Source organism: Amblyomma maculatum, chromosome 10, assembly GCF_055883805.1.
Source record: "Amblyomma maculatum isolate TAMU_Amacu chromosome 10, ASM5588380v1, whole genome shotgun sequence".
Lineage (NCBI taxonomy): Eukaryota > Metazoa > Arthropoda > Arachnida > Ixodida > Ixodidae > Amblyomma > Amblyomma maculatum.
In genome coordinates, this window is record NC_139353.1 from 36,616,254 (window position 1) to 36,633,291 (window position 17,038).

At 45.6% G+C, this 17,038-nt stretch overlaps 1 protein-coding gene across 1 annotated transcript in view; it reads left to right on the forward strand.

The window, feature by feature from the left end:
* The window catches only part of pros (homeobox protein prospero), a 212,949-nt gene that overhangs the window by 75,406 nt on the left and 120,505 nt on the right, over positions 1-17,038 (forward strand). Inside the window, exon 2 of the mRNA XM_084582503.1 lies at positions 3,217-3,281. The gene's annotated coding sequence lies outside the window, so the exon portion shown is untranslated. The remainder of the gene's footprint in view (positions 1-3,216; positions 3,282-17,038) is intronic.

A 17,038-nucleotide genomic window follows, 5' to 3' on the forward strand; every position in this document is an offset into this window, starting at 1 on the left:
TACGATAGATGGAGGAGGCGTACTGTAAGACAAATTAGAAGGTGAATTCGTGAAAACAATTAACCATTATCACGGCACTCCAAAGTTTGCGATGGCGTATATATGGCACCGCAAGGGCAGCTGAAATAAAGAACTTACTTCTTTATTTAGAAATAAACAATTTAGTTTGTTTACTGAAGAGCATATTTATCGTTCTCGGACTTTGGAAAATCATGAAAATTAGGGCTATTGGAAATTTTCCGAAATAAGTCCTCTTCCCCTCGCGCAAGCTGCTGCTCCTCTTCTGTTGCACTTAGTTTGCCGCCACAGCCATGCATCTCGGTTGCAGCTTTCCCTCTCATCTCTGCACGGCAGCAGGTGAAGCGTTAAGTCCAGCGCGATGACGTAACCACATTATTAATAATGCGTGCGCATTAAGTAGATATATGTCGGCAGTTTGGTGTCACCAGAATTGTCATCACAATTACGTTCCAACGAAACGAGTTAAGAATAAGAATGGTTGCATTGGATAGAGGACCAAAATATCTCGCTGCGAAAATAGTTTGGTGTATGTGGCTTAATTATCACCATCATCATCACCAGCCTGATTATACCCACTGCAGGGCGAAGGCCTCTCCCATATTTCTCCCTTAACCCGGTTCTGTGCTAGCTGCATCCACTTGACCCCTGCGAACTTCTTAATCTCATCCGCCCACCTAACTTTCTGCCGCCCCCTGCTACGCTTTCCTTCCTTTGGAATCCAGTTTGTTACCCTAAGCGACCATCGGTTACCCTCTCTTCGCACTACATGTCCTGCCCATGTCCATTTCTTCTTCTTAATTTCCACTAGAATGTCGGTAACTTGAGTTATTTCTCTGACCCACTCATGCACGCTTCCTATCTCTTAATGTTACCCCTACCATTTTTCGTTCCATAGCCCGTTCCAATTAAGCATGGGCTTAATTATATAATTAGTTAAAGATAATTAAGTCAATCAGACGTCGAAATAGCCGGGGGAGGGGGTATTGGTGACGTCCAAATGGGGTCACGTAGTACTCGACTTCAGTGATGTAGGCGTACTTTACGGCGGCGGAAAATTTAAACTGTTTAAACGTGAACGAGCGGGAAAAATGCGTGATTTGCGTGCACGAATAGGGGTAATTGTTAGAAAGTATGTAAATAGAGGTAACCAACCAACTGCAGTCTGAAAAATTCCGCGAGCACTGCATAATCTGCAGTGGAAAAATGTGAAATCCTGAGCTTTGCTTTTGCACACGGTACATCGCGGGGCCTTTGTCAAACGCAACCAGCGTTCCAACGTTAAACGCTTCAAAATTCTCCGGCGTCCTATAAAGTGGTCTACAGGAAAGGGAAGGCGCAATATCTGTGTCTAGTGGAATCCCGCTGACACATCTCGCGGACAACACAGCAACGGTCAGGCTTATGCATTTCTCCAGTGCAGATTCTGCAGTGTTCTCGAAATTTTTTAGTAAATATCCGGTTTTCTTTGAGCCTCTGAAGCGAAGGGACCCTTACTGAAAGCTCACTTTTTTCACACGTTTTATATCCATGGGCACTGCAGGGGTAATGTGACGATTATTCGCTTGCAATTTCATTTCGTTGATATTAGCCACAGTTCCGCAGCTCCGGCTCGCTACACGGAGGAAGACAAATGTCGCTGTTGCGCATTTCCCCCGAAGGAAAAGGAGTAATATATGCGTGTTAATTGTCATGTTTTGTAGTCATTATTCAGCGTTCCTTTCCCTCTTGAGCGAGCATTGAAAATTCACGCAGTGAACTGGGAGCTGGATGCGTGTAAGTACACCTGAGATAAAAGTTCATCAGCATACATTGAATGAATGCTCCATACAGGTGTACAAATATTATGATTATTTTAACTACTCATTTTTTCCCACGTTGTAGACGCCTTGACGAAAATCAGGCACATGCCTCTAGTAAATGTGGTTGTCAGGTGACAAGGCCGCACTCTGATTGGTCAAATCTTTGTGTGGCGTCACGAGACCACGTGACATGGCCGGAATTGCAAGAGCTGTAAACTTCGGCAGCACATTTTTGATGGGAATTGAGCCGATCAGAACCCTTGGACCCTGATCGAGTCGGACATGATTATGCATACTCTTAGTCTTAAGTCATGCAGGCATGCTCATACGGCTTGGTTAAAACGGGGCTATATATACCTATGCCGCTCTTTCCAACCTGACAGGCATATCACTCTAAACACGAATAAGCCCATAACAGAGTAAAAAGGGGGTAGCATGTCATCTAGCACACTCCCTTCATATAGGACCAGTCCATTCTCTCCCAACTCTGGAGTAGATTTTCATCGCTAAAATACGGAATATATGGTCGAAAATGGACGCTCATTTTCACTTCAAAACATGCAAAGCTCTAGCGATTCGAAAGATTTTAATCAATGTTTTAATGTATTATAATTGTTAACTTCAAAACGCTTTGTGCAGCCATTAAAGTTTTCCCGCCATTGCTCATTTTATGAAATACATATGATTTGAGGTGGGAATATGCTTCTTTTTCTATTAATGCAGCATTCTGTACATTTAGTGGTGGAGTCTCCCCCAGGGCTTGCACAGAATATCGTGCCCCTGCAAGGGAGTTCGCTATAGAGGATATGCTACTCCCTTTTTACTCCCGAATAGGGTAATTTGTGTTTAAAGTTAACATCCTGGTCCTCCTCACGGCTATGCCTCTGGCAGGTGGTGCAGTTGGCAGGACTCTGACTGGTCGGCCGTAGCATGACTCAGTACTTTGCAGAGCGACGTAATGTAAGATGTAGAATATTTGTAAAAGCATTACTCATAATCACGACTCAAAGTCAGTCATATGACCCATTATTCATGCAACGTAGCGTGACTCAGCATGACTAAATGCATCAAAAAGTAACCTAATGTAATTTGCTGCTTTCGCATTCTCACACGTAAGCAGTACTAAATGTTTTTGCTGAATTCTTAGTGCATGAACTATAAGTGCGTTGCCTTTAACATCGATCATGGGTCCTTGATAACAGGTTTCCAGACAGGTGGTGCCGCAACTGGAATGGTTCTGCCTCAGTGCCTTCTGCCTGCTTTATTTGTAATGTGTTCGATTATTAGATATCAATTGATCCGTTTGCCTGTCTCTTTCAGTGAAAAGTATAGTTAACTTGATATGATTTGGTTATAAACCATTGCAAGTCATAACTATTCCTATTCTTCCTCACAGGCTTCTCCAGTTGCTGCCTGCCTGCGGCCACCCACCCATGAGGCTGTGACACCCACTTGGAGAGGGTACGTGGTATCAACTTTTTTTAACCAAATGCGCCAAACGGCCAGTCTGCTTCTTTAGGCTTTACTATTGCATAACCGGCCTTGCTCGTTAAATGATCTGAACACTTTAGACTTTCATGCGCCCTAATATTACGGTGCTTTTGTGGTCCACAACATCGTCGGCTAACGCTTTCGAAGCACAGGCATAAATAACTGTGGATTATAGAAAGAGACACCAAATAAAATATGGCATGCGCTAGTCTAATTTAACAACAATGACGCGCTGTAAAGGAAGGCCCCTCGTGACCCATACAATCTATATAGCAGTGCCATGTACTGCCTCATTCTTTTGACCTTCCACAAAGCAAACTGTCATTACATAAATTCCAGGGCAGACTATGCTTTGGTTATGCAAACAAACAAGCAAATAAAAAGAACATTTGCGGTATATTATCGAAGTCACCACAGCTAAGTGCCCTGTGCGCTCTTATCGGCTTTGGATAAGACCCTTTTTGTCGATAAGCTCTGATTCTATAGATTTGCTGCACTAAACGCACCCATAGTGCAAGATCATCGACTGTTTCAAGGCGGAAGCGGCAACCACCGACGTTCTAGAATAAGAATGGCGACCTTCACTCTTCAAGTCGGGAGATAGAAATATCAATCAATCAATCAATCAATCAATCAATCAATCAATCAATCAATCAATCAATCAATCAACCAACCAATCAATCAATTAATCAGTCAATCAGTCAGCCAGTTGGTCAGTCAGTCAGGCAATCATTAATTCGTTCGTTCGTTCATTCATTCATTCAATCAATCAATCAATTAATAAATAAATAAATAAATAAATCTATACCTACAAAGTTATTGGACGCACCTATTTGTTCTGTATAGTTTGTCCTGCAGTCAAAATACAGGCAGCCTGTCGCAGTGGAGGCCAACTAAGTATACAAGAAGCTTTGCAATCGCAGCTATATAGGCCGTGCACGATCATGCAAGCCTCACAAGTCGCCAGTGTTTAACAACGGAGATAAATATGCCTATGTACCTCTGGAATTTCGCGCGCGTCATTACAGCAGTCGCTCTGAGAAAGCCGCGTTCATACAGGTCCCCCATAGATCAATCAGTGATGCACATAGTCTCAGCTCGCAGCATGCTGAGCGCCTTTGTTCTCGTTTTTTTTTTTTTCTTTTACCGCAACGACCCTGGGTGGCCGCCAAGCAATTGTTTGCACTTCATGCTCTGCCTGACGACGCTGACGAAGCTGCCTAATTGGTTTCGCACCTTTTATCGACTGGGATAATGCTGTCAGAAGGTCGATAACAGTCTTGCACCTTGCGCCGTGGTGTGCTAGCTCGCAAACGGCCTTTAACGAGGTCGTTCCTAGGCACACATGCACCTTGTCCCAAAAAAGGAAGAGAAAGGGAAAAATAAAGCCAGAAAGAAAGCGAAAATTGCTGACTATTACGGTACTCGGTAATATGAAATTTGAGCAACGCCAAGTATTTTTGTTCTGCAACACTCTGAAGCAAGAAATTTCATAAGCATTTTTCGATATATATGCAGTTCGTTCGCCATAACCATGGATCTCCCAAATGGAACTAAAATCTTTCCGAATTCGTGATTGCTTAGAGGACGCGTTTACATTGCACTTGCCAGTGAGAGGTGCATATTTGGCGAGGGCGCGCTTCTTTTCTGCGCAAACATATTTCACCGCGGTTAGTTTGCGCATTTTATAACCTCTAGTCGAAAAAAAGCTACAGAACCACGTCAAAAATACGACAGAAAATTCTGTAGTTCTGTCGTAAACGTCAAAGTTTCCTGTAGTTCTGTAGTACTATTCTGTAGTTCCTGTAGTAGTATTTTGTTGTCTGTAGTTCTGTCGCACTTTTCTGTTGTAACTAAAAAAAGCTCTGATGTTACTACAGCGAGTTCTGTTGTCACAACAGGTTTTCTGTCAAAAACCGCCCAAAACTTCTGTCGCAACAGAAATTTTTCTATACTTTTTTTCAGTTGGAGACATGACGCGACCGCGAAAATGGTTCTCCTTTCCTATTAATAGCTCCAATTCATGCACTGTTCTAGTCACGAAGTCACTATACTCTCTTAATTGTGCCCCATATCATATCACGTGTCGTCTCAAACACGCCCAACATACGTTCGTAAACTGCCGCATTACGTGAAATACGGCCCGGCGTGCACATAAAGAACCAAACCGTGAGAGCGGCCCAGCGCGGTCCAGGAGCTGCATGTCTAACTCACGATACAAGGGTCCCGTGCTCGAATACGATACCAATTACGAGTTCAACACTGTCGCGAATTGGCAGCTGGGCACTGAGGTAGCGGTCACATATCACCTCCATCCCTTCGGTTCATCTGACATTCCAACTCTTACGTACACGCCAGAGGCATGCAGGCTCGTGGTCCCTCCTTTGCTTTCCATTTCCACCTTCCACTTATCTGTCCTTCTCCGGGCACCACAGCAGTGCTGTTCACAAAGCCAGTAATAGCTTTCAATGATTCCAATATAGGGTGGCAACACGGGCCACTCTATCCGAAGTTCATATTAACTGATGTGCAGTGCTATCTCGTGACGAGTATTTGGTTAAAATCGTACTCAGGATAATGTACACAGTCGTCAGCACGTCTGTCCAGAGCGTTCGAACAAAGGAAACGAAATTTTTGATCAGGTTCCCGTTTGTAGAGACAATGTGCGTGGGCATATCATTTGCCCTGACATCTGCATTGTATACCCGTTATAAAATAATTCGGCAAATATTCCACTTTCCTTGCTCTGCTGCACACAGCTCCAGCGCTCAGCCGTGCTGACGACTGCGCAGTGTGATACCCACATCTTGGGATGAATATATCCTGTAATACATGTATCCTGATCAAGCAAACGTGCGAGTTACTTAGTTGCCTCACCTAACGAGGACTCGCATTGTATACTGATACAGGCTATACAGATATATATCCCGATTGTCTATAGGGGCGAGTTGCATAAAGCTTTCTATAACGTAATCGAGCCCCTGTACAGAAACGATGCAGAACCCATACAGAGCACAAACCTAGGCTCTTCCGCCCTCTCCGAGTCCCCTCATCATTTCCAACTGTCCATGTGTCACCGCCATGTATACATACCACAGCCGGGGAAGGACACAGCGTTCCCTGTTATTCTTCTGCCGTTTCCTTAGTGTGTGCGGCCGCACAGATTACAGTCCGCGTTATGTAGAGTTTATCGAACATCAGCTGTGTCCTTGTATCCTCTATCTTTTATTTTTTTTTATTTCTGAGCACGTAGCGTTATGCGTAGTGTTGCAGCGTCTGAGGTATTCCTGCCTCCGAGCACAAGATATATACATGGCCGTTGCAGGCAAAAAAAAAAAAAAATGTAATAAAGACTCAAAACAGCCTTGCAGTATGCTCTTGGTGTGACGTGAGACAGGCCTCAGAGAACTGCGCAGTAAGCTATTGACGAGCCCTGGCTGTTATTGTTTGACGGCTAAAGCAGTAGCGCACTCCGGAGGGGAGAGGCGATAGCTGTTCCTTTTGCGGAGACAAAGGGTTGAAAGCTAAAAGAATTCGATGAAGCTGAATATTTCTAAGTTTCCTGCTATCGCTTTGGTTGCAAGTAAGGGAAACAAAGTAACATGGGAGAGTATAAAAGATGATAATATAAAGAAGCTCAAAGAACGAGAGAGAGAGAGAGAAGTATAGCATGGGGGTACGGGAACACAAGAAAGCGACGACAGGACAACATGATATCCTGTCCTGCCGTTTTCCTTTTTTTTTTCCCCCTGCTTTATAGTTTCTCGAATTATGATGTCTTACCAACTTGTTCAAGCCTTCTCAAGAAAAGTAGGCTATATGAAGGGAAACATAAAAGAGAGCAAGATGGCGCCTCACCTACTCTGCAGCTTGTCCAACTCGGGGCTATTTATCAGGAAAGGCTATTACATACTTCGAGTGCGTTTTCGTTGGGTATGAGGTCAGTGAGAGATATTTACGTCTAAAACAGATTACGACGTTCAGCCCTCTTATAGACACCACTCAGAAGATCCCCTGCACAGCTGTGCCTGCAAGGCCCATCGACCCATTAATCCTTTCCTCCGTTAAACTATCGGGCTGCTTACGCAGGCTCCATCTTCGCGACACTCGTGTTTACTCAACCCTATGTCTCTTCTTCGGAAGCGTGCACCCCCGTCCGCGACTTATGTGTGTGCTCAAGCGCCGTCAAGGAGCAGGCCCCTGTCTCTGCGCGGAAGAATGGATCGCGTTTGCACAGGCAGTAGCGAGGCCGCCATGGCGGCGACTGTCTCGCCCGATCACGACATGAGACCTCCCGTTCTGTCGCTCTAAAAGGAAGTACTTCGGACGCAGCGGCGTCGTCGTGTGAGATTTTCACCTTCGCTTGCGTCTATACGTGCATGTCTGTGTGCACGCGCCCAAAGCTGCACAAATAATTCGCTGTTGATATCGATAAACGTGCCCGCCGAAGGCACATGTGGGCATGGTGCCCGGTATTGGTGCACATTTACCGTACTGTGTTCCTTTGTCCCCGGCTTCACAATAACCAGTTATGTATATAGCTGGCAGCTGTCATGGCCGAGTACTGATTCTTCAGAGGTTTGTGCGAATCTAATGAGATCACGTCATATGAGAAAGTTGGGAGAAGCTGCCAACGTGGGTTGCTCACTTGAGGTCAGAAGGCAGAGTAAGAATCAACCTTCCTAGCGTTCTTACATACCGCGAGTCGGGCAAAACATTTTTGAGAGGCGTTCATTATATGCGGTAGCCTATATAAGCTATCGCATCATACCTTAAAGGCACAGCTTAAGTGTCTAATTTTTTTTTCTGCTAATACTCGAGGTCATTTGTTTTCCAGAAACGTGAAAGCTGCCTGTGAAATACGACGTCGCTCTACGAACACAGATACAAAAGCGAAAAACAGGTCAGGCAATGTAATGGGAGCAGGAATTCTTGGAAGAGATGAAATTTCGAAAAGCTGCATGATACAAATACGTATATGTGAGTTGGGCCGCTAATCTGCTGAGCGCGCCATTGAACGACGTGGCTGTAAATCGCCTTCGAGCCAATAAAAAAACATTCTCACGAGCAGGAGTGGGCTTTACGAATTTCCTTTCCCGCGATATGGGTGATCACGATCAGCATAGCTCGCATTATTTCGGCCAATATGTTAATCGCCAAGGAATGGTATTTCGTTCCCGCAAAGCGGCTGTGTCTGTGCTTATAATCACGTAGGCAAAAAGTTCTATATAGTATCTTTTATTTTTCCGACGCTTGAGAAATCAACTTTATGAGTATAGTGCGAGCTTTGCTAGTCAAGATTGTTTGGCCAGATGGCAAAGCGACATATTCCAGAAACTTTTGCGCAAAACACGTCTTTACGCGAGGCAGAAACACGCGCACTCACACAAGCATTTATGTGCGCTCGTTTTTATCTCATGTCTCGTCTTGTTTTCCTCAAAGCTTTCCTGAATATGAGAGGTTTTGTTACACCGTTCTGCGTTGTACGGAACTTCGTGTCTACGTCACGCTTTACTAACGACGGTTAAATTTTTTTACTCTTCTTCGATCCTCTCCTCTCTCCTTCCACTTGCCTTCTCGTTTCATTTCCGCATTTATTTTTTTCTGAAGCGCATAGTGGCATGTTCTAGACATTTACGACACAGTTACGTCACCTTCCCCGATCACTGTCTCCAGAACATTAGCGCAGGCCGGCCCGTAAAAAAAAATGTATTCGCGTATTGAATCCAACGCTTCCGAATTACACATTTGAGAAGATTAATGAGAAGGTTCCGTCTCGAACGTTGTCGACGGATCGAGCATTGCCCTTCACACATGGGTGATATGCCGTTACAGAACAGGTATCTCCACTGCCTTTGTTAGTCATTAGGCTCAGCCAGCGAAAGGCACTGCAGGCATCATGTATAATGTAATACAGGCAAAAATTAAGAGATCAGTGATTAAGCGAATAACAATTCAGTGCATCCACGCGAATGAGAATCGCAAGGGGAGTCCTGGACGGGATCAATTAACACTGTCACTAAATAACGTTAAAGGCAGAACTTAACCACCCATATTTATTTTATTTGCGCTAAATTAGCTCTGATCCACTGTCCATTTTTTTACACTCTTTCTAAAGTTTTGTTTTTGTTTTGTTTTTCGTTAGTCTCCGTCCCACACAAAATGAACCTCCCTGTTTCTGTCCCCTCATATACCAGACTAATTAATTAATTTGTTCATTTAATATAAAATATATTCTTAGTTTATTCATTTATTCAAACAAGCATTCACTGCATTCACACTGCCCGTGTCTCAGGTGTATAGCCAGCTTTCCATTGATATAGAGCTGTACGATTCCCACCTTTCATCCGCAGGATTACATCTCGTTGTACACCGCCCCAACCGTTATTACGCACGGTTCCCGACAAAGGATGGACCTTAAATGTAGCGAAGGCAGAAAAGTTTATAAAAGCTCGGCTTTAAACTTCAAACTGCTCATTCGAAAGATATCCCATCACGACGTATATACCGCTTCAACCATTACAAAGTTCCCAACGATGAAACTGACACCAAGAAAATGTAATGAATACAGGAGATATTCGCCGTGCGTTCGATTATGCGTATATATATCTAGATTTCGTGCCGGTACGGTCGTGTGCTCTCCCATTTACTCGCTCGGAGTCATCTTTCATTTCTCGGGGAAACAGTCGTCCTCCTCTTGCACCGTCATCAGCGACTCCGGGGGAAGCTTGCCCCCTCCGCCGCCCGTCTTGTGTTCGCGACCATCGAAATTAAGTGCGCGACCCCGCCTCGCGCCCCGTTCGGGCCTCTATATATGCAGCTCGCCAAGGAATGCCCCTCTACCGCGCTAAACTCCGTCTATAACCCCTCGTGTGGCCAGGGTTTCGCTATACACTTCCGTGCAGCACAGTCAACGCTGGAAGATGAGAGGAGGAACTTGGCATCCATCCTCTTGTTGTAAGAGAGCGCCATTTCCGAAAAGGTCACGGTGATAGAGTGTAAAGGGAGCGATTGTATATAGTAAGACGATATATTCCAAGCAAATGTATTATTTGTTGATGGTGCACGATTTTGAATATATAGATCAGCCTATGCTTTGGAAAAAGAATTTTTTTTTTTTTTTCGTAATTCAGTAGCGACGAAGTTCTCCTGACGCGCATTGTTGGTGCATTAGTGAAGCCTATAGTCAACTTCGCGGGTGTCTCTAGCGAAATATTTAGCAACAGTCCACGCAATCGTGGTCTATTTCGAGCCTTAATTGTTTTGACTTTCATGTTAGCTTGCGTTTCGTATGTATATGTGATGACTGACTCCGTTGTCAGTACTGGCAATGTGCATGGTGTGTGAACTTTAAAAACCTAGAGGCCAGGGCACCTATAAACGCTCAACAACAAGGGCAATAAGGGCGCATAGTACTGCTAATGAATGCATGCAGGCTCATCACATGGATGTCGTGCATGGGGCTGTCCTGGTATAGCCATCATATCCGGTATATAGTTGGCCTTCATGCCAGCCTAATATTTATAAAAAGAAAGTAAGTTCTCGGGGTGGCGCAGTGGTTACGGCGCTCGACTACTGTTCCCAAGGATGCGGGATCGAATCCCGGCCTCGGCGGCCGCTTTTTCGCTGAAGGCGAAAAGCAAGGCGCCCGTATGCTGTGCGATGTCAGTGCACGTTAAAGAACCCCAGGTGGTCGAAATTGCCGGAGTCCTCCACTATACGGCGTCTCTCATAGCCTGAGTTGCTTTGGAACGTTAAACTCCACAAACCGAACCAAACCATATGGGCGCTTATAAGGCGCTAGTGATGCAAACACTAGAAATCCCTCCGCACCCACCCACCCCACGCACCCACATATGTATGCGCGCGCGCGCGCGCGCGCGCACGCACGCACGCACGCACGCACGCACGCACGCACACACACACACACACACACACACACACACACACACACACACACACACACACACACACACACACACACACACACACACACACGAAAATAAAGGGAGTCTAGCGCTGAACATGTTGCATTGTGGGAAGGTGGAACTAAATTTACTCGAATTCTGCACTCACCATAGCAACAGTGACATGCAGTTCCTGTGCGGAGTCGGTTTAGCTAAACACCGTATACGTAGACGCCTGGAAAAATTTTCCACTCCGCACTGCGTCATGCTAGTCGCGTAATATTTGCGAACCATGTAGAGATACATTTACGACATCTCTGGGAACACGGCAATGAACCCTTGACAACGGGTAGACGAGATTTCCAGTGTTCGCTGTACCTAAATTCGCCCTTCGGGGTCTATTGATGAACTCGCCGTCTCCTCGGCAGCTGCACGAAGAGGCGGAGTAAGAGGTCTCCTCTTCCCGTGCACGCATACGCGACGAACTCTATAGTATATACGCGCGGGGGGCGGCAATCATCTCGTCTCATCGGCTCTTTCGCCAAGAGCACGGGGAAGAGTCCGTAATCGGCGACGATTAGTTTTACCGCACAACCCCGAGCTGATTCATTAACCCCTGCCGGTGGAGCTGCGAGAAGGCTATTACGGGATATAAGTTGGACCGAAATCGAGAATCTTGATGGGCGCGCGCGCTTGGAGAGCTTTGCAGGAGGTATACCCTTCTCTCCTCCATTTCTCCGCGTCCCCGCGGTTTCTCCTTTTCTGCATCCCGCCCAAAACCAAGGGTATGCATTGCCACTGATACCTTCCGAGCGTTGCCTTCGTTTCTACGTGTGGGCCGGCTATCTCGTGAACATTGGATGACGATGTTGAAAGTCGGGTCCGTTCACGACAAAGGGTAGCACCGCGAGACGGTTGTGGAGAGTGACACTAGGGCAAGTTGGAAAATCTCGCCTTTACAAAACGCTAATCCTGAGCCCGCGGTGCATACCTCAGCCACTTTCGTCGCAGTTCCCATCACTATCCCTAAGTTAATGCCTACAGATATTATATTTATTCTAATGTCCGGGAATAGCGTGAGGCGCTGCACGCCATCAAAATACCCTGGATAACTCCACGGCCAAAAATTTATACTCATTGTAATAATGTCCCAAGTATCGTACTATAGCAGCAATCACGATAAAAGAGAGAGAGAGAGAGAAACACCTTATTTGCACCCGTCAGAAAGTATGGATGATCGGGTGGGACGCAGCTCCCCCTTTCACCGTCTATCTCCCCCCTATAGACGTCGACCGGAATCATTTGGCTTCCGGCGGCGGTCTGGCTTGACTTGCTTTTGGATTTGTTCTTCCTGGATCACGACAACATTCGGTGACGTAAGCTGATCTCGGGGAGAACGTGCATGGCAATTTATAAACTCTGGACCAGGGAACATACTTGAATATGGTGCTGTACAGAAAAAGTGGCCGGCTATTGCGAAGGTCTTCAACTTTACACAGTCGCGTTAGTAAGTAACCCAAACTAGGTCATAACCGAGCACTTTACAAATTCGCCAAGAAACTATTGCTGTGGCATCGATTATCAATAGATGACATATCACAGGCTGCGTGCATTCTCTCGCATCGGCATGCTTTCTCAATGCTGACGTAAGTAAGACAAGCAATAAGAAATAAAAGACAAAATGATAAGAGGCGACCTCACTTGAAATGTTTAGAAAGCGTCGGTTGCATAAGAGTGCACCCACCAGATTCGCGGCAGATAGGCCTAATTGTGCCAGCACTCGTCCTTTTGATTGCGCTACAGCGTCGATGTGCATAGTTCTCAACTACGTGTTCAAATATTTAGAGAGAGAGAGAGAGAGAGAAAGAGGGGGGGGGGGGGGGGGGAATGGGTGTGAATAGGTCGGTGTGCTTAGAATCGGAATACGGACCGCGCAGAAGCATGCATCGAATGTTATACGACGCATGCACCAATCTCCATCCGTGCATACTGTTGACCGCGTGTCAGTAACGGAACAGGCTGTCCAAGAGCACGAGCATTTCTTTAATGTTCTTTTTTTTCTTCATCCGCTGAGACCTTCTTCATGAGTGGACTAGCGTGTATGTTTCAGAGAGCATAGGTATTTAAGACACCCGGCGATAACCAAGCATTGCTTTTCTTCAGTGAACTAACGCACAGGTGAACAGATAAAGGAAGTATATGTTTTCAAAATACAGCTGCTATTGTTCTCACAGCGAGAAGCAACTGCCACATATCGTTGGGTTGATATCGCCTGCACAGAAGCCACGGAACCGTTTTTGCCGTTCGCACCGTCTCTTGCGTGTGAGCGTAAATAAGCAACCATTTTCCCGGAAGACCATCTCATGCCGCGTCATTTCCTGCAAAAAGAGCATAGTAATGTTTATTTATGTAATCAGGCATGGTCGGAAATTACCCCTTTTTTGTAAGCTGGGGACACGGAATCGCATTCTTCTTCTTATTTTTTTGTGCTTAAAGTTCCTTACGCCTTAGCCGTAATAGTTAAGCTGCAGTCGCCCGCGTCATGTCCGTGTACCAAATGGCTTCTTGTACAGTACTGGCCATAATATTACGGAGCAACCACGCACTGTAACCTTCGGTGCAGGACACTCGAGTGCTGAACGCAATTAAGGACGCGGAATTGAATCATTGCTGTGGTGGTCGCTTTTTTGCGTAGGCCTAAAACAAGGTGCCCGTGTGCTGCGCGATGTAAGTGCACATCAACAAATCGCAGGTGGTCGAAATTTCCAGATTCTTCCACTACGGCGTCTCTCATAGCCTGAGTCTCTTTGGCACGTTAAACCCCACAAACCAAACCAATATTACGGTGCTTGTTTCGGTGGTCATTTCACATGACTTCCCAAACGAAAGTTAAGAAGATGCTTTATACACGTTAGCATGTGCGCTGGTGCGCACCCGAACATAGCTTACACTCAAGCATCTTGATCGCCGAAAATAAAGCTTTGCAGTGTATTTCAGGCGACATATTACTGTCAGCTATCAATATTTATTAGCGTATATTTGTTACAGATGCTATATAATATATATATATATATATATATATATATATATATATATATATATATATATATATATATATATATATATATATATATATATATATATATATATATATATATACAGTGTTAGGCTTGAGCACCGAGCAGGAGGATGAATAAAAAATTTTTTAGGCGATATATATGCGAGGAAAACCTTTATCATTCACAGCCCCGCATCTTTAATTCAAAGGAACCGACGAACCGGCTTCTGATTACAAATTCTTATCAAGGCCAATAACTCCTCTCGCGGTGATCAGGCGTCCTAATACCAGCTTTTGTAAACGCGTGAACGAGCGATAACACTTGAGCATCTAAAACGTATATGCGAGCCTCCTTTTGTCTGACTAATTACCTTCAGGCAGTTGTGCCACACTGGATGTAATATATATAAGATTGGTCTACAGACTGCGGTTTCCTAATTACACGGAGGGACCTATCGGGGAGATTCGCCACCTAGGATACGGTCGTCTTATCTAATTTCCTTTGATCAACTCACTGTGGGCGGGAATGAATAGCCTGAAAGCACACACACCTAAGCGGCCGGTGAGGAGCGAATTGTTTCGCGGACGTTTCGCTTTTCATGCGTTGGGAGGGTTATGCGAGTGTTTGCGTATTTTGTTCCCCCCTTCTCTTCGTTTTTCTTGAATGTGACTTTGAAACACCGCTTCGCCATGCCGTGCTGTTATGTTGACGAAGGAACAGCACTGCACACATGTGCGAAAAAAAAATTAAAAAGAAACACTTTTCGTCGGTGTTTTTCTCTGCGGATATTCTCTCCTTTTTCGGACACGTAGGCAGCGTGAGGCTCTGTTCATCACAGACGAAAGATAAGGCCATGCAGTGGTATTTCCGAACAATACTCCAGGTACGGGAAAGAAAGACATAGAGAAATAAATGAAGACACGTTGGACTGCCGAGCGGAACGTATATAGCTCGCCCTCGCATCTAGTGGCCTCGTCATGATCAAGCAATATGCTAGATAACGGACCTCCGTGGCCATTTCAGCGTGTACGTGTGTCGAACGCCTGTTTAGGCGCAGCCGTTGAAGTAAGCTAAGCGTCCGAGGAAGCTTTAAGTGAACCCGCAGCCCTTTGTCGTAATAATGTTGTAAATGGGATGTGCGTTTACTGTGCTGTGGGGTCCTATATAGAAGAAAGCGGAGACATTCCGCTCTTTATTATTATTGTTTTTTTTTTTTACGTTTGTAAATTCAGCTGGCTTTATATAGTTCTGATACCTATATAGATTTATCAACAGTGAAACCGCTGGGCTGCTTTTTACTGTCGCCTTGTTGCACTGAGAATAATGTTGTCTTCTGTTCTGTCTCTCTCTCTTTCTCTCTCTCTCTCTCTCTCTCTCTCTCTCTCTCTATATATATATATATATATACAACACGGCGTGATTCTCTATCGCAGAAAACGTATAAGACGGAGCACAAAAAAGGAAGCATACGGAAGGCGAAGGAGTGAACACGCGCGCGCGCGCGCGCGCGCACACACACACACACACACACACACACACACACACACACACACACACACACACACACACACACACACACACACACACACACACACACACACACACACACACACACACACACACACACACACACACACACACACACACACACACACACACACACACACACACACACACACACACACACACACACACACACACACACACACACACACACACACACACACACACACACACACACACACACACACACACACACACACACACACACACACACACACACACACACACACACACACACACACACACACACACACACACACGCACGCACGCACGCACGCACGCACGCACGCACGCACACACACACACACACACACACACACACACACACATTTATAGACCAGCGCCGTGTTTACAAACAAAGGGGGCGCTCGCGGCGTCGCAGCCGACTGGGGGTGAAAAATAGGGTTAGCGCCGATAGGAATACATGGAACCGAAATATTTCTAAGCAGTTTTCTCATTTCACAGGGCACCTGTGATGTCGTTATTCAGTACAAAGCAACTATGAACATCCTAGAACAGATGACGAAAGTATGAAATCTCATTAACAAGGCGAAGTATTTTTAAAATACCGCGATACGTATGGTGGTGCAAGTTGGGAGGGCGACCCGTAGAAATACGTGTAAACATAACTTACCGGAACATTTTTCTCATTTCACAGAACATCAGAAGTGGTGGCCGGTCGTTAAACGTTGACCAGCGCTTTGAAGAAGTGTGTGATAAAGTATGGCGCGTCATTACGGAGGCAGTCTACTTTTAAAACTCCCCGAATGGCCTGTGTTATGAATCCAGACACCGTTAAAAAGCCAGGCTGTGTGTAGCGAATCGCGCAGTTTTGCTTACAGTCTGATATGCTGCCGCATAGGGTAAATAAGCTTGATAATACTGTCGCTCCAGTGATACGTCCTAGACAGAGTTACACTTAAAAAGCAGTTGTGAAACGCCATACGACAATATGAACCGAACAAGATTCGCGCATTGCAGCAGACGACAGCGTGGCTGGCGATACCCACCGCGGCCGCCTCCAGCTTCGGAGCGTCTGCTAGCGACAGTGGGTGGTGCATGGTCGTCTGCAACTGTGCGCGGTCTGTTTATCGCGCTGTGAGCGGTCCCGCAAGTCGTGAGACTTGCGTTAGTTGCAAGATAATGCAGTGTGTCATGCAACATGACATCGGGGCGTCGTACAAGACGTTCACCAAAA